We start from the raw sequence: 15,197 nt of genomic DNA on the forward strand, positions 1-15,197 counted from the left end.
TAATGCTTACTACCCTATAGAACATTTTATAGTTTTCTTAGAGAGAGAGAGACCATGGACACCATGTCGCGACTTCCCTGAACACAGAGGAGAGTGAAAGAGGAGTGTCAATATAAAAAAACGAGAATAAAAACACTATTTGCAAAAGATCATTTTGAAATGAGACCCAAAACACTATTTTTTGTGCATATAAGATAAAAAGACACTAAGGCACCCTTTTTTTGAATAAACAAGATACCCTTTTACAATAAAAGCTTCTTTTAAATGGAAATATCATTTCCCAAAAGAAGTGTCTCTCTTCATAAATGAAAATTAAAATATTGTTAAAATATCCAACACTAGATATTCCACATATATAAAGGACCTGTTCGTTTTGGATTTCGAGAATTAATTTTTAGTCCAAAATTTATTATTTGGGCCCAAAATTAAATGCGATTTTGAGTTCAATAATCAGTTTTGGACTCAAATTCCAAAACAAACAGGGCCAATACTGTTGCCCTCTATACATACCTCAAGATAAATATACACCGACAAGCCAATGGAGGAGCCCTTTCACCTCTTTTTTGCAAGCGCTCCCTTCAGTCTAGAATTCCTCAAAGTAAAAATACTAATTCGAATGCTTACAGAAAAAAGGAAATTAAAAGATGCTTCCGTTTATTTATCCATTATGGAAAATTCCACTATTGGAATCCATATACACTTGACTTACGAAAATAAAGATAAAGAGTGAGAGAGCAACTAAAAATCAGATGTACAATGCATACACTTTATTATGCATATATGCTTAGTTGGTTGGCTACATCTTGTAGACATCAGAGATGTTGACAGGATATTTGTGGATGCAATCGGACCATGGCCCATCGGACTGCATTTGGATAGTCCGATTACATCTCCATACAGCGCTATTACACTTGAATCCGCTCCCGAATCCGATCTGCCAAACTCGGTTCCCTTTCTTCATTCTCCCTTTTGCCTCGATGTAGCTGAGCTCGTACCACAAAGAAGACGAAGACGTGTTCCCAAACCTATACAGAGCCATCCTCGAAGCCTCCACGTCCTCCGGCAAGAGATTTAGATTCTTCTCCACCTCGTCAATCACGGCTCTCCCGCCAGCATGAATACACAAATGCTCGAAAGCCCGTTTAAAGTCCGGCACGTAAGGTTTCCATTTCGGATTCAACATTTTCCGGCCCACGAGATTGATGACATAGTGCAACTTCTCGGAAGTTGGAAGAATAAGTGGTGCCAAAGTCTTTATGTTTTTATTAAGCGCCTCGCCAGCGGCAACCATGAGGTCTTTTGTGAGAGAAATACCAAACTTTCCTTCATTGTCTTCGCCTGCTTCTACACAGTAATAAGCCTTATCGTCGGATCCGGTATGGGTCCGGATAACATGGAGTAGCTTGTACTTGGCTCGCTTCCTCTCAGTCATTCTGTTTGATAGAAGGACCGCGGCACAACCCATACGAAAAAGACAATTAGGAACCAACCTTGGTCGTTCAGTCCCACTGTAACTACAAGGTGTAATGATCTCTGTGCTCACCACCAAAACATATGAATTAGGGTGAACTTTTAGGAGATTTTTAGCTAAATCTATCGATATCAACCCCGCGCTGCAACCCATTCCAGAGAGGTTAACAGTTTTTATGTCTTTTCTGAGACCATACTTGTTCACCACCATACAAGATAAGGACGGGTTCGGACAAAAAATGCTACAATTAATGATAAGCATGTCGATATCCTTTGGCTTGATCATAGTCTTCAATAGAAGTGAATCGATGGCCGAGAAGATGACAAGCTCGGCTTCTTCCCTCGCAGCCTCCATGTCGGTGGCCACAGGGACATAGTGGATTGAAGGGGGAAGACAAGTCTCTTGGCTAATTCCCGACCTTTGGAGTATCTTGGCCATAAAATCTACGCACTTGTCGTTAAACTCCGGCGTGATTCTCAAATGCTCTATGAAAGTGGAGAAAGGAACACGGCAAGTCACCGGCGGCTTAAAACAGGCATAATCCACTAGGTAAATTGGTGGAGGTTTGGACTTGTAGTAGATGGTGGAAAGGAAGAAGATGAGGAATGTGAGGCAAAGAATGAGTTGCACCACATTTAAGTTTGGGGCTCTCCAAATGAAGAAGTGTTCAAGGAGAGTCCAGGCTAATATGGGGATGAGTAAGATGGGAAAGAAACAGTGGTTTATGAGAATGTGGTGGGCACTCTTTACGTGCTTAACCTGGAGGGCTTTGTAGAAATTTGACAAAATGTTAGGCATCTTGAATGGTGAACACTAGACGGTGACGAAGGCAGAGTTAGGGTTTGCTTGGACGATTGATATAGTACTCGGATTTTGGGGGGATTTTAAGACTACTTAACATTTTTGAATCCGGGCAGTTGGCTTAGTTATGATTAGTGAATAGTGATGGTTCACATCCACCGACGCTATCTGACAAAATATGCAGCAATATTTACAAATCACACCCCCTTTCTTTGTCTGTGTTTTTCCTGAAAATTACCTCATTTTCATAATTTCCACCCCTTTATAAACGGCTGTTTGATGCAAGAAAATTCTAAGTTGGGAATTGTTGCATGCAAATTGAGATTTTCAAATGGTTAACTCATTTTTCATGGAATTTGTTTTGCAAAGAAAAAAAAAATCTCTGTTTTGTAGGAAACTTACAACCCTACTAAACCTTGGATTTTTTTTCAATTTTTTTTTTGGTATAAAACCCGATGACCCATAAGGTCTTCTTCTTGCAACGCACACCATTTAAAAACTCAGCTATTGGCCTATCTCTGTTGTAGTCATGAGCGTTTTATTTAGCTGGGGAAAAATATAACTTGAAATTTTTTATATTAGTATAATTGAAAAACAGGTTTTTTAATCTCAGCCATTCACCGAAAAGTGGATGGGCTGATTTCGGGTGACACACTAAGTCGCGAGGGAGGTTAACCCCTCTAAAATTTTCCCATGCAAAATGAGCTTTCCCAGCATGTGGTTAACTTCTTTTTTCATGGATTTTTTTCCAAAATATAAAAGTATCTATGTTTTTCTTATTTTTGGAAATTGCAACTGTACTAGACCTTAGATTTTTTTTTCCAGTTGAGAAAAAAATTTACATATAAATCCCACGATCCATGACAGTAAGCCATATAGGCAAGAACCCTAATAAGGACATCTTCAATAGAAAGCATATATGCATGTGGGCCAGGGTAAGGCAAGAACCCTAATAACTAATAAGGACAACTTCAAAAGAAGGCCCCTTTTATATGCATGTGGGCTAGGTAAGGCAAGAACCCTAATAAGGACATCTTCAAAAGATGCTTGTGGGCTAGCTTTGAAAAAAGGGTCCTTAATCTTTATATTTTTGATGGGCAAGCTGGGGTTAGGCTGGACCTGCCAGATATTTAGAAATAGAAAAATTACAAGGGAGATGATATTTTCACCCCCTGCATTACGTGCACACACCACTTATAACCTGGTTTGATGTGAAAAGTTGGCAACTTTATTTCAAATCACCTTATCAGAGGGGTGTGCAAGTATTGCAGGGTTGGTGAAAATATCGTCACACAAATTACATTCTAGGGAAGATCGACCTCGAGGAGTTTTTTTTTACTAAATGAAGGAGGGCATTTAAGGGGTTGTCGTCCTTTCATAATGGGCAGTTAGGCTTTGAAAGGTCCTTAATGATAACGTACAACATTTAATTTAAAAGCTCAACTATAAGCGTCTCTCTCGCTCAAGTTTATGTTCCTACCGGTTTCTTCTGAGGTGTAGTACTAGTAAAGGAGTGGTAGAGAAATCCCTCCTCGAAAGTCGAAACTAGCCTGGTTTTCATTACCTTTCATTCTTTCAGATGTTGACGACTGAGTTGCTTGCTTATGCTCTGTTTGGTTGCTTGTAGATGGGTGGGAGATTAGGAGAAAAGGAAGTCAAAGAGAAAAAGACAAGCATGGAAGATTGAGAGAAGATTAGGAGGGAGATTTGTGAGTGGTGTTTGGTTGCATGAGAAAAATAGTGGAAAAAGTAGGGTGGAAGAGAGAGAGAAAGAGAGAAAAAGAATAAGACAAGAAAGATTCTCCTAATTCCCCACACAAATTTCTTCATTTTGGTGAAAAAAGGGAGAAAATTATGGGGGGGAACATCTTTGCCACATAGGCGCCACCTAGGATAAAATGCAATAATGATGTCTAGAAGTTGTCTAGTGGTCAAATGTCTAATTGACAACCAAACATGTTTTGGGTAGATCTTTGGAAGATCTCAAGCATTTGAAACTCCCACAATCCCCACAAAATAAGCAACCAAACAGAGCATTAGGCATCAGATATTAAAACTAGGGAAAATTATTAAAAAAATGCAAAGTTTATGCTAAATAGTGAACAAAGGGTGGACATTTCAAATCTATAAAAAAAAGGGTTGTCATGTACGAAAATAGACCATTTAGGATGAAAATACCCCCCCTTTGCTTTTTCCCACCAACTATGTAGGATTTAATCCCTAAGCAATTTCACCTACTACCTTTTCTTTTCTTTCTTCTTCCCCAAGCAAGTTCCAACGTGAGAAACAGCCATTGTCAATACCTGGGTTGATGAAAAACAGCCATTGCCAACGTAAAAAACAGCCATTGTTCTTTGGAAAAAAATGGGAAATGTTATCCGCACTACCGTATTTTGATGAGGACACTCCTCACTTTATTAAAAGTATTGTATGGCCCGCACCATAGGATGATCCAAACCGTCCATTAGATGGGCCACAGCCTAAATAGGTTGTGCCCCAAAAAGCATTTCCATAGGTTGATCCTAACCCTCCGATCAGAGGGTTAGGATCAACCCATGGAAATGATTTTGGGACACAACCTATTTAGGCTGTGGCCCATCTAATGGACGGTTTGGATCATCCTATGTGGGGGCCATACCGTACTTTTAATTAAGTGAGGAGTGCCCTCATCAAAATACAGTAGTGTAGACAACATTTCCCAAAAAAAAATAACATTACTTACTAAACTACTTGGGTGATAAACATAGCTTCAAGTATGTTTAAATTATGATTCTAAGATACTTGTGATGGGGACATTCTAATAGTATGAAATTGGTTTTGAAACTGATCATGAGTGTTTTAAACCTTTGGAACCATTACATTGGCCCCGGAATCACTAGCGAACCATATTATAGTTGTTCTGAAGTGTTAAGTGGTTCGAAGAGTCTAAATTATGGTTCCAAGAGTGCTACTTGTGATTGAGACATTATAATAGTATGAAATTGGTTTTGAAACTGATCATGAGTTTTTTAAACATTTTGGAAAAATTACATAGTCTCCAGAACCACTTGGGAACCATATTATAGTTGTTCCGAGGTGTTAAGTGGTTCCAAGAGTCTAAATTATGGTTCCAAGAGTGGTACTTGTGATGGGGACATTCTAATAGTATGAAATTGGTTTTGAAACTGATCATGAGTGTTTTAAACCTTTTGGAATCATTACATAGGTTCCGGAACCACTTGGGAACCATATTATAGTTGTTCCGAGGTGTTAAGTGGTTCCAAGAGTTTAAATGATGGTTCCAAGAGTGCTACTTGTGATTGGGACATTCTAATAGTATTTTGAAACTGATCATGAGTGTTTTACACCTTTTGGAACCATTACATAAGGTCCGGAACCACTTGGGAACCATATTATAGTTGTTCCAAGGTGTTAAGTGGTTCTAAGAGTCTAAATGATGGTTCCAAGAGTGCTACTTGTGATTGGGACATTCTAATAGTATTTTGAAACTGATCATGAGTGTTTTAAACCTTTTGGAACCATTACATAGGCTTCGGAACCACTTGGGAACCATAGTATAGTTGTTCCGAGGTGTTTAAGTGGTTCCAAGAGTCTAAATTATGGATCCAAGAGTGCTACTTGTGATGGGGAGATTCTAATAGTATGAAATTGGTTTTGAAACTGATCATGGGTGTTTTAAACCTTTTGGAAGCATTACATAGGTTCCGGAACCAGTTGGGAACCATATTATAGTTTATCCGAGGTGTTAAGTGGTTCCAAGAGTCTAAATGATGGTTTCAAGAGTGCTACTTGTGATTGGAACATTCTAATAGTATTTTGAAACTGATCATGAGTGTTTTAAACCTTTTGGAACCATTACATAGGCTTCGGAACCACTTGGGAACCATATTATAGTTGTTCCAAGGTGTTAAGTGGTTCCAAGAGTGGTTCCGAGGTATTAAATATGGTTCTCTAGTAGTTCCGAGGTATAAAATGTGGTTCCGTAGTGGTTCTGGGGTATAAAATGTGGTTCCCTAGTGGTTCCAAGGTATAAAATGTGGTTCCATAGTAGTTCCGGGGTATAAAATGTGGTTCCCCAGTGGTTCTGAGGTATAAAATGTGGTTCCCCAGTGGTTCCGAGGTACACAGTAGGCCCACATTGTTTGGATCATCCAAGGCGTTCATTTGATGGGCCCTCACATATATAGGGTGTGCCGAAAAAATCAACTCCATCGGATCATCCTAACTCTTCAATCTGAGGACGTACCATCGGCTGCTAGCCCTACTCGGAAGTTCGAACAAAATTTCGGACTTCCGAATAGAGTCCAATAGCCCATTGTACTGGACTCCATTCGGAAGTCCGAAACTTTTTTCGAACTTCCGACCAAATTTTTGGACTTCCGAATAGAGTCCAGTAGAATGGGCATTCTATATATGTGAGGGCCCATCAAATAAACGCTCTGGATGATCCAAACAATTCGGTAGTGCGGATAACATTTCCCATTTTTTTTTCCAAAGAACAATGGCTGTTTTTTACGTTGGCAATGACTGTTTTTCATCAACCCAGGTAATGGCAATTGCTGTTTCTCACATTAGAACTTGCTTGGGGAAGAAGAAAGAAAAGAAAAGGTGGTAGGTGAAATTGCTTAGGGATTAGATCCTACAAGTTGGTGGGAAAAAGTAAAGGGGGAGGTGTTTTCGTCATAAATGGTTTATTTTCGTAAATGACAGCCCTTTTTTTATAGATTTGAATGGTCCACCCTTTGTTCACAATTTAGCATAAACTTTGCATTTTTTAAAGAATTTTCCGTTAAAACTATGCCCTATAAATAATGTTCATGTTCGTCTACGTGATTGTGGGTGGCATTCAAATTGTCACCAAGTTTACAACCACCAACTGAGGAGTAATGTTTCGAGGGAAAGTACTTTTAAAATCGAAATCCGTGCGAAAAATAAAGGTGGTGGTGAAAAGGAACTGTCATTTTGCTTGCTGTATTTTGCATCCCATGGGGATTCGTTCTCTCTTCCTTGTACTCTTACCCACGTGTCACGATATGGTGCCCTGTGTTTTTTGACAAAACGGATTTCCGTTATGCTAGTAGCCCTATTTTTCAAGATAACACCGCTAAAGAAAAAGGAACTCGTGTTTGGTGATCCAGGTCATTCATCTACTAGTCCTTACAATGGGTGGGCAACTTAGCGATTATCTCTTCTATTGGCTAATCCTACCCTTCCAACTTGTGGCCATTGCCAACATTGTTTACCTTATCTAAACGGAAATGTTATCAGCACTACCGTATTCTGATGAGGGCACTCCTCACTTTATTAAAAGTATCATATGGCCCGCACCATAGGATGATCCAAACCGTCCATTAGATGGACCACAGAGTAAATAGGTTGTGCCCCAAAAATCATTTCCAAAATGTCCTTATAAAGATGGAAAAAAAAACCTTATAAAGAGGCCAAAATACCCTTGAAGTTCACCGATATGTTTGGATAGGGTGGGTCCAACCAACTCAATTCCAACCCATGCATTGGGTGAGGCCTCTTATATTACCTCATGCTTTGTTGGGGTAGGTCGCATGATTTCCACCAGAGCCCATGCATATGGGTGGCGGGGTAGGCTTTCACTTTTATTCACATTCAAGGGGTCGATTTATCGTTTCAGGGGTTGAATTTTCACTGCCCTTTATTTATGTCGAGGTATATAAATGATGAGATTTTATATGGTGTAAGGGCTTACAACAATCCGGTAGGGGTACCGCCCTTGATATTTGATCCAACAGCAACTTACTTTTTGAGGAGCTGCTGTTGGATCAAATGTCAAGGTCGGTACTTCCACCGTACAAAGGCCTTATTGTTGTAAGGCCTTGCACCATTTAATTTCTCATAAATGATAGAAAACTTGACCAACAATCAGGTTACTCCATCTTATAAGATACTCTACAGGTATACGATATTTGTAGGTACGTGCCAGTATTTTGAAATATATATATATATGAGGAAAGTGTTTCTACTCGGTCCCCTAGATAAGCTTATCTACTCCTCCCTTTAAAAAAATACAGTGGGCCCACGCTGCTTGGATGATCCAAAGCATTCATTTGATAGGTCTTAACATAGATAGGGTGTGCCCAAAAAATCAGCACCAAAGGGTCATCCTAGCCCTTCGTTTTGTAGTGCCTTGTGGTGCCCAACAAAACGAAGGGCTAGGATGACCCTTTGGTGCTGATTTTTTGGGCACACCCTATCTATGTTAAGACCTATCAAATGAATGCTTTGGATCATCCAAACAGCGTGGGCCCACTGTATTTTTTTAAAGGGAGGAGTAGATAAGCTTATCTAGGGGACCGAGTAGAAACACTTTCCTCATATATATATATATATATATATATATATATATATATATAGTAGGGCCTAAATTATCTAATGATGAAAACCATTCATTGGGCAACCTTCAAATTAAATCAGTTATAGGCCGTACCCTAAAAATCATCTCTATAGGATGGTCTTAACCCTCCAATCTATTGAGGGTTCTATAATGTGTAGTCGCATATGAGAGAGTCAGACCATCCTGTGGAGATGATTTTTGGGGCAGGACCTATTTAAGTCGGACCCAACCAATAATTGGTTTGGAAAATCGAATATTGTAGGCCGCTGCATTTATGTTTAAGACGGGCCCAGCCAATGATCGGATGGGATTTGCCCGGTGGATTCTCTCAACAATAATTGAATTGTATTATTTGCCTGGGCTCGATTTCTTTAGGGCTGGACCAATTTTTGACTTGGCCCGGTCCAATTATGGGCCTAACTAATAGGCCTTTGCCTTTTTAGGGATCCACCCATAATTAGGCTTTGCCCAATTATGGGCCCTACGCAAGGCTTCATCATATTTCCAGATGAAAAACTTCATTACTGGCTAAAATTAATGGGATATCGGCGAAATAGAACACCACCTTCCTTAAAAACATGATTGTGAACATCAAAGCATCCAAAATCAAAGCCCAAGTGATACACTGATTTTGAGCTCAACGAACACATGCACTTTCTCCACTAAATCCGCTTGGAACTCTTTAAAAAACCGTCATTATGTCAATGGATGGTCTAAGAATATTCTTAAGGGCCACCCCAAAAAAATTCAGTTGTACTATATGGAAACTTTTCAATAAAGTTAATTGAAGATAAAATGATACAACCTGCCTCCGATAACAATTTTTGCACTATGAGCAAAATTGAATCACTATGAGCAAAATTGAATCTCTAAATCATCTCTTCATCCATAGATGTTCCTATCTATCCTTTTCACATTCAATCCCAAACAACTTATGGGCATATCTTATTCAAGTTTGGAATAGCCAAAAAATCTAAAACCCATTACGCGGGCATATACATATACGAGAAAAGTGCTCCTACACGCTCGTGTAGATAAGTTATCTACTCCCTCGACTTAAAATACAGTGGGAGGTCACATTGCTTGGGTGATACAAACCATTCGTTTGATGGCCCTCACATAGATAGTATGTGACCAAAAATTCAACTTCATAGGATCATCCCAACCCTTCGATCTGTGGAGGTTAAAATGGACGGGTATAAACCTTCACAAATCTGTCCATTTTTTACCTCCATAATTCGAAGGGTCAGGAACTCTTTTTTTTTTTTTTGCATGGGCGCCTGTGGATGTAAAATTCCTCTTTTAACCCTTACAAGAAGTGCTTCTATGCTTTTTCATTGCGGAGAATGAAAAAAAAAAAGGAGAATGAAGTTTGGCAAATCCAACCCGTCATTCCTTTTTTCTCCCAATTCCGTCGTTTGAGCAACTTTCGGAGTTTTTTTTCGCTGATTTTCTTTTTTTTTCTTTCTTCTTTTTTGTTTGGGAATAAAGTAGTCACTCCACATGATTCTATTCTGCTCGTTTTGTCCGCTCTGAAAACTGAAAAAACGAGAAGTGTTGGGCAGATTTTATCATTGCATTATAAAAGTCGTTTGGGTTCTCTGTTTTCGACTTGGTTTTGTATAAATTGGTGATTAAGAAATGTACGTGCAATTAAGCGTGTGTTAATCTTGTATGGCAATGTAGTCTATATGAACCACTTATGTAACATCCTCAAATACAAGTTTATCAATGAAATTTGAAATCTCTAGAATAGTTTAGAAAGCACGTTTTATTTTTCGTGTATTTGACATCAAGAGAACAATTTTCTTCTCTTATTAGTCCTATTCCCTCCAACCTAATTGGAATAATATCTACAAGCTTGCACAAGTTCCTCTTGTAAATACCATTCTTGTGAAACAACCAATTACTCCAACAGCCGAAGCTCTTAGAGTTGGTGTTATTTAACCATTTACACTTTAACACTCCCCCTCGTGTGTGGCCCCTCTTTTTTGGGTTGGGTGAGGCAATGGCTCTGATATTATGTGAAACAAGCAATTACTCCGAAAGCTTAAGCTGTTAAGAGTTAGTGTTATTCAATCATTTATACTTCAACAATTCTAGATAAAAAGAGGCAGTTTATCTAATACCAATGCTGCCCACCGTTTCCTGTTTGGGGTAGGTCTCTCGTCCGTGCACTCTGTAATTGTTTTAGGTGGGCTACACTAAGAAACGGTGTGCATCTATTAGGCCACGCACCTTTATAATACTAAAATATTCATTTCACAGGTGTTTAGTTGGGACAGGTACAACGTAAATGCATGCTGCCCTTCTTTACCTCTCTCTTTTGGACCTTACAATAAAATGTTACGTCTCCATCATTTCATAAGGGTGCATTTCTTCTGAACCCAATTGGACGCGACGTTAGTATTCCTGTCTCAGGGTACTGTCATTTTTATACCAATATTAGTGAGTGATAGGAGGGAAACGACGAAATAGAAGGCAATATTTAAGCCTCTGTTCAAAAGAAAAAAAGTGCTAGCATGTGCTCTGAATGCTGCTGAGGGGTGGCTACTTCTAGATCACATAAATATGAAGATTGGTTTCTGCAAACAGTTCTAACTACTTAATCAATGCTTATTCTTTCTTATTTGGTCTATTAAAGAGTCAATTATTGACCAGTTGTGATTATCTGATAATTGCTTCATTACATCTGCATGATTGTGGCTCATAGTTTCAAAACTTCCCCGCATCATTGTGGACTCCCCATATGCGACTCCCTTACTTTGGTGCGTTCCTATTTGAGTCCGTGTTATGTACATTCAATCAAAATTCCTTTGACTCTCTCGAGTTATGATCACGTCAACCTAAGTACTCAGCTGCATCAACCAAGTACTCGACCGCTTTGGGCTGTGTCGACTAGGATTTGCTTTGGTCTGCATTTTGAACCTGAGAGAGAGAGAGAGAGAGAGAGAGAGAGAGAGAGAGAGAGAGAGAGAGAGGTCTATAGGCCCTGTTTGTTTTGGATTTTGAGAACCGAATGCGAGTCGAAAAGTGATTGCTTAATTTTTAGACCAATAATCAGTTTTGGACTCACTATCGGTTCTCAAAATCCAAATTAAAACAAACATGGCTGGCCTTAGTGAAAACTACTAACCAGACATCTTATTATTTCTCCAATTGTAAACCTTCTTGTGAATTTTAGCCGCTCAATTGGCTTATTTAGATCATTGTTAGCAAAACGTGGTATGTATTTTTTTTTTAATTCAGTATGGGCTCAAAAAGTGTAATTAAAAAATGGTCAAATAAATCAAAACACGAAAAAAAAAAAACAATTCATACTCTTCAAATTTTTTCCACGATAAAATATAACAGGGGTAAAATTGGAGAGTTGGTACAAACATAACGTTTAAAACATGTTTTAATCGTTTTCCTGAAAAACAGAGTTTTTGTGGTAAAATGTTTTAAATGAAGTACTAAACGGGGAACCTACAAAACACATTTTTCTGTTTAAAACAAAGTTTTGCCAACTATAGTCTAGATCGTTTGAAATTTTAAAAAAGTTCTAAATAAAGAGAGGTGTCTATGTATTTCATTTCGTTTTATAGTTATACTAGTAAAAAACCTCGTGCGATGCACGGGCTAACAAAGAACTGTACGGACCACATCATAGTCTGATCCAAACCGTCCATGTGATGGAACACAACATCAATAGGTTGTGCCCGTAAAATCATTTCCATAGGCTGATCCTAGTCCTCTAATCTATATAGGTTTCCATAATTAAAAAAAGCATAAAAGAGGGGGGTAGGATTGAAATTATGTGGCTTTAATGGGTGCCTTTGTTAAAAAGCATTAAGTGGGGGGGGGGGGGGTAGGATTGAAAATATGTGGGTTGAATGGATGCCTTTGCTAAAAAAAGTAATGTGTAATTCTCATAGAATTTTGGGAGAAATTCAAATAATTCTCTCATTTTCTCTTCTGCTATATAGTATACTAGTAAAAAAACCCCGTGCGATGCACGGGCCGACAAAGAATTGTACGGACGACATCATAGGTTGATCCAAACTGTCCATGTGATGGAAGACAACAGAAATAGGCTGTGCCCGTAAAATCATTTCAATAGGCTGATCCTAGCCCTCCAACCTATAGAGGTTTCCATAATATGTTGTTCTTCTTAAAGTGCCTGAAATTCGTCAATATTTTGAAAGCCGTCCTGAATCCGTAGTATTATGTAATATGTTCACAAAAATCCGTAGTATTCTGTAACAGATAGACCCAATCCGTAATTTTGCGAAGCAAAAACGTCCATTTTTTTAATTACAAAGCATAAAGGAGGGGAGTAGGATTGAAATTATGTGGCTTTAATGGGGGCCTTTGTTAAAGAGCATAAAGGAGGGGAGTAGGATTGAAATTATGTGGCTTTAATGGGGGCCTTTGTTAAAGAGCATAAAGGAGGGGTAGGATTGAAAATATGTGGGTTGAATGGGTACCTTTGTTAAAAAAAAGTAAAAAAAAGTGATGTGTAACTCTAGGAAAAATTCAAAATATTCTCTCATTTTCCCTTCTGCTATATAGTATACTAGTAAAAAACTCCCTGCGATGCACGGGCCGAGAAAGAACTGTACGGACCACAGCATAGGTTGATCCAAACCGTCCATGTGATGGAACACAACATCAATAGACTGTGCCCCAAAAATCATTTCTATAGGCTGATCCTAGCCCTCCAATTTATAGAGGTTTCCATAATATGCTGCTCCTCTTAAATCTGATGGTTAAGATCACCCTATAGATTTATTTATTTTTAAAAAGCATAGAGGGGGGTAGGATCAAAATTATGTGGCTTTAATGGGTGCCTTTGCTAAAAAGCATAAAGGAGGGTAGGATTGTAATTATGTGGCCCTCATGGGTGCCTTTGTGAAAAAACATAAAGGAGGGGGGTAGTATTGCAAATATGTGGGTTGAATGGGTGCCTTTGTCTAAAAAAAGTCAAAAAAATGTGAATGGAGGAAGGGGAGGGCTGCCACATGGGCAGTGAACAGTAAACCCCCCTCCCTCTTTATTATATTAGTAAAAAAAGCATAGAGGGGGGTAGGATCGAAATTTTCTGGCTTTAATAGATGCCTTTGCTAAAAAGCATAAAGGAGGGGGGTAGGATTGTAATTATGTGGCCCTCATGGGTGCCTTCGTGAAAAAGCATAAAGGAGGGGGTAGTATTGCAAATATGTGGGTTGAATGGGTGTCTTTGTCTAAAAAAAGTCAATAAAATGTGAATGGAGGAAGGGGAGGGCTGCCACATGGGCAGTGAACAGTAAACCCCCCTCCCTCTTTATTATATTAGAATAATAACATACTAGCAAAAAACCCCGTGCGATGCACGGGTCGACAAAGAATTGTACATACCACATCATATATAGGTTGATCTAAGCCGTCTATGTGATGGAACACAACATAAATAGGTTGTGTCCGTAAAATAATTTCCACAGGCTGATCCTAGCCCTCCAATCTATAGAGGTTTCCATAATTGTTGTTCCTCTTAAGGTGCTCAGAATTCGTCAATATTTTTACAGGTGTCCTGCATTCGTAATATCAAACTTTCCGTAATTTGACCCGCACATAGTGAATAAGGAAAAGTAGTTTTTTCGTCATCGTTAGGGGTGCAACTTGGGTCTCAACCCGACCCAACCCAAGGAACCCATATTTTCCAACCCAACCCGATTTTCAATTTCCTCAACCCGACCCAATCCGATTTCCAATTCGGGTCGGGTTGGGTCGGGTTGACCCGATTTGATATGGTACCAATTGTTGACCACCTCAACTCAAGCCGGGTTGTTTTGGATTTTGAGAACCAATAGTGAGTCACCAATAATCAGTTTTTAACTCACAATCGGTTCTCAAAATCCAAACCAAACAGAGACTAACAATTAACAAAGGGAAATGTTATCCGCACTACTATATTTTGATGATCACACTCCTCACTTTATTAAAGTACGGTATGGCCCGCACCATAGGATTATCCAAACCGTCCATTGTGAACTGTGGAGACTATTTCAATGTTGAAAAAGAAAAACACATATACAGAACTTCTTCAGATGGAACCCAAATTCGGGTTTCGGGTCAGGTCGGGTTGCCCGACCCGACCCGACCTGATTTCCAATTCGGGTTGATTTTTCCCAACCCAACCTAACCCGATTTGCGAAAAAGCTTAACCCGACCCAACCCAGATTCGGGTTGAACTCGACCAGCGTGGGGACATCTAAGGAACAACGATGGTTTCAAATTATATATAGTGCTAATGTCCTCACAACCATATTTTATAATGGCACTACTCACCGTATTTTGATGATAGCACTCCTCACTTTATTAAAATGTACGGTATGGCCCGTACCATAGGATGATCCAAACCGTCCATTAGATGGGCCACTGCCTACATAGGTTGTGCGCCAAAAATAATTTTCAGAGGTTGATCTAAACCCTCCGATCTATAGAGGGTTATAGGTTGATCCAAACCTTCCATGTGATGGAACACAACATCAATCGGTTGTGCCCGTAAAATCATTTCCATAGGTTGATCCTAGCCCT

General features: G+C 39.2%; 1 pseudogene; it reads right to left on the reverse strand.

Annotated features, from left to right (window-relative positions):
* Positions 1–633: 633 nt before the first annotated feature.
* LOC143882982 (3-ketoacyl-CoA synthase 6 pseudogene) lies at positions 634–2,338 on the reverse strand (annotated as a pseudogene).
* Between the last annotated feature and the right edge of the window lie 12,859 nt (positions 2,339–15,197).

This window comes from Tasmannia lanceolata, unplaced genomic scaffold (genome assembly GCF_043159265.1).
Source record: "Tasmannia lanceolata isolate RefF3 unplaced genomic scaffold, GAP_Taslan_0.1 ptg000008l, whole genome shotgun sequence".
Lineage (NCBI taxonomy): Eukaryota > Viridiplantae > Streptophyta > Magnoliopsida > Canellales > Winteraceae > Tasmannia > Tasmannia lanceolata.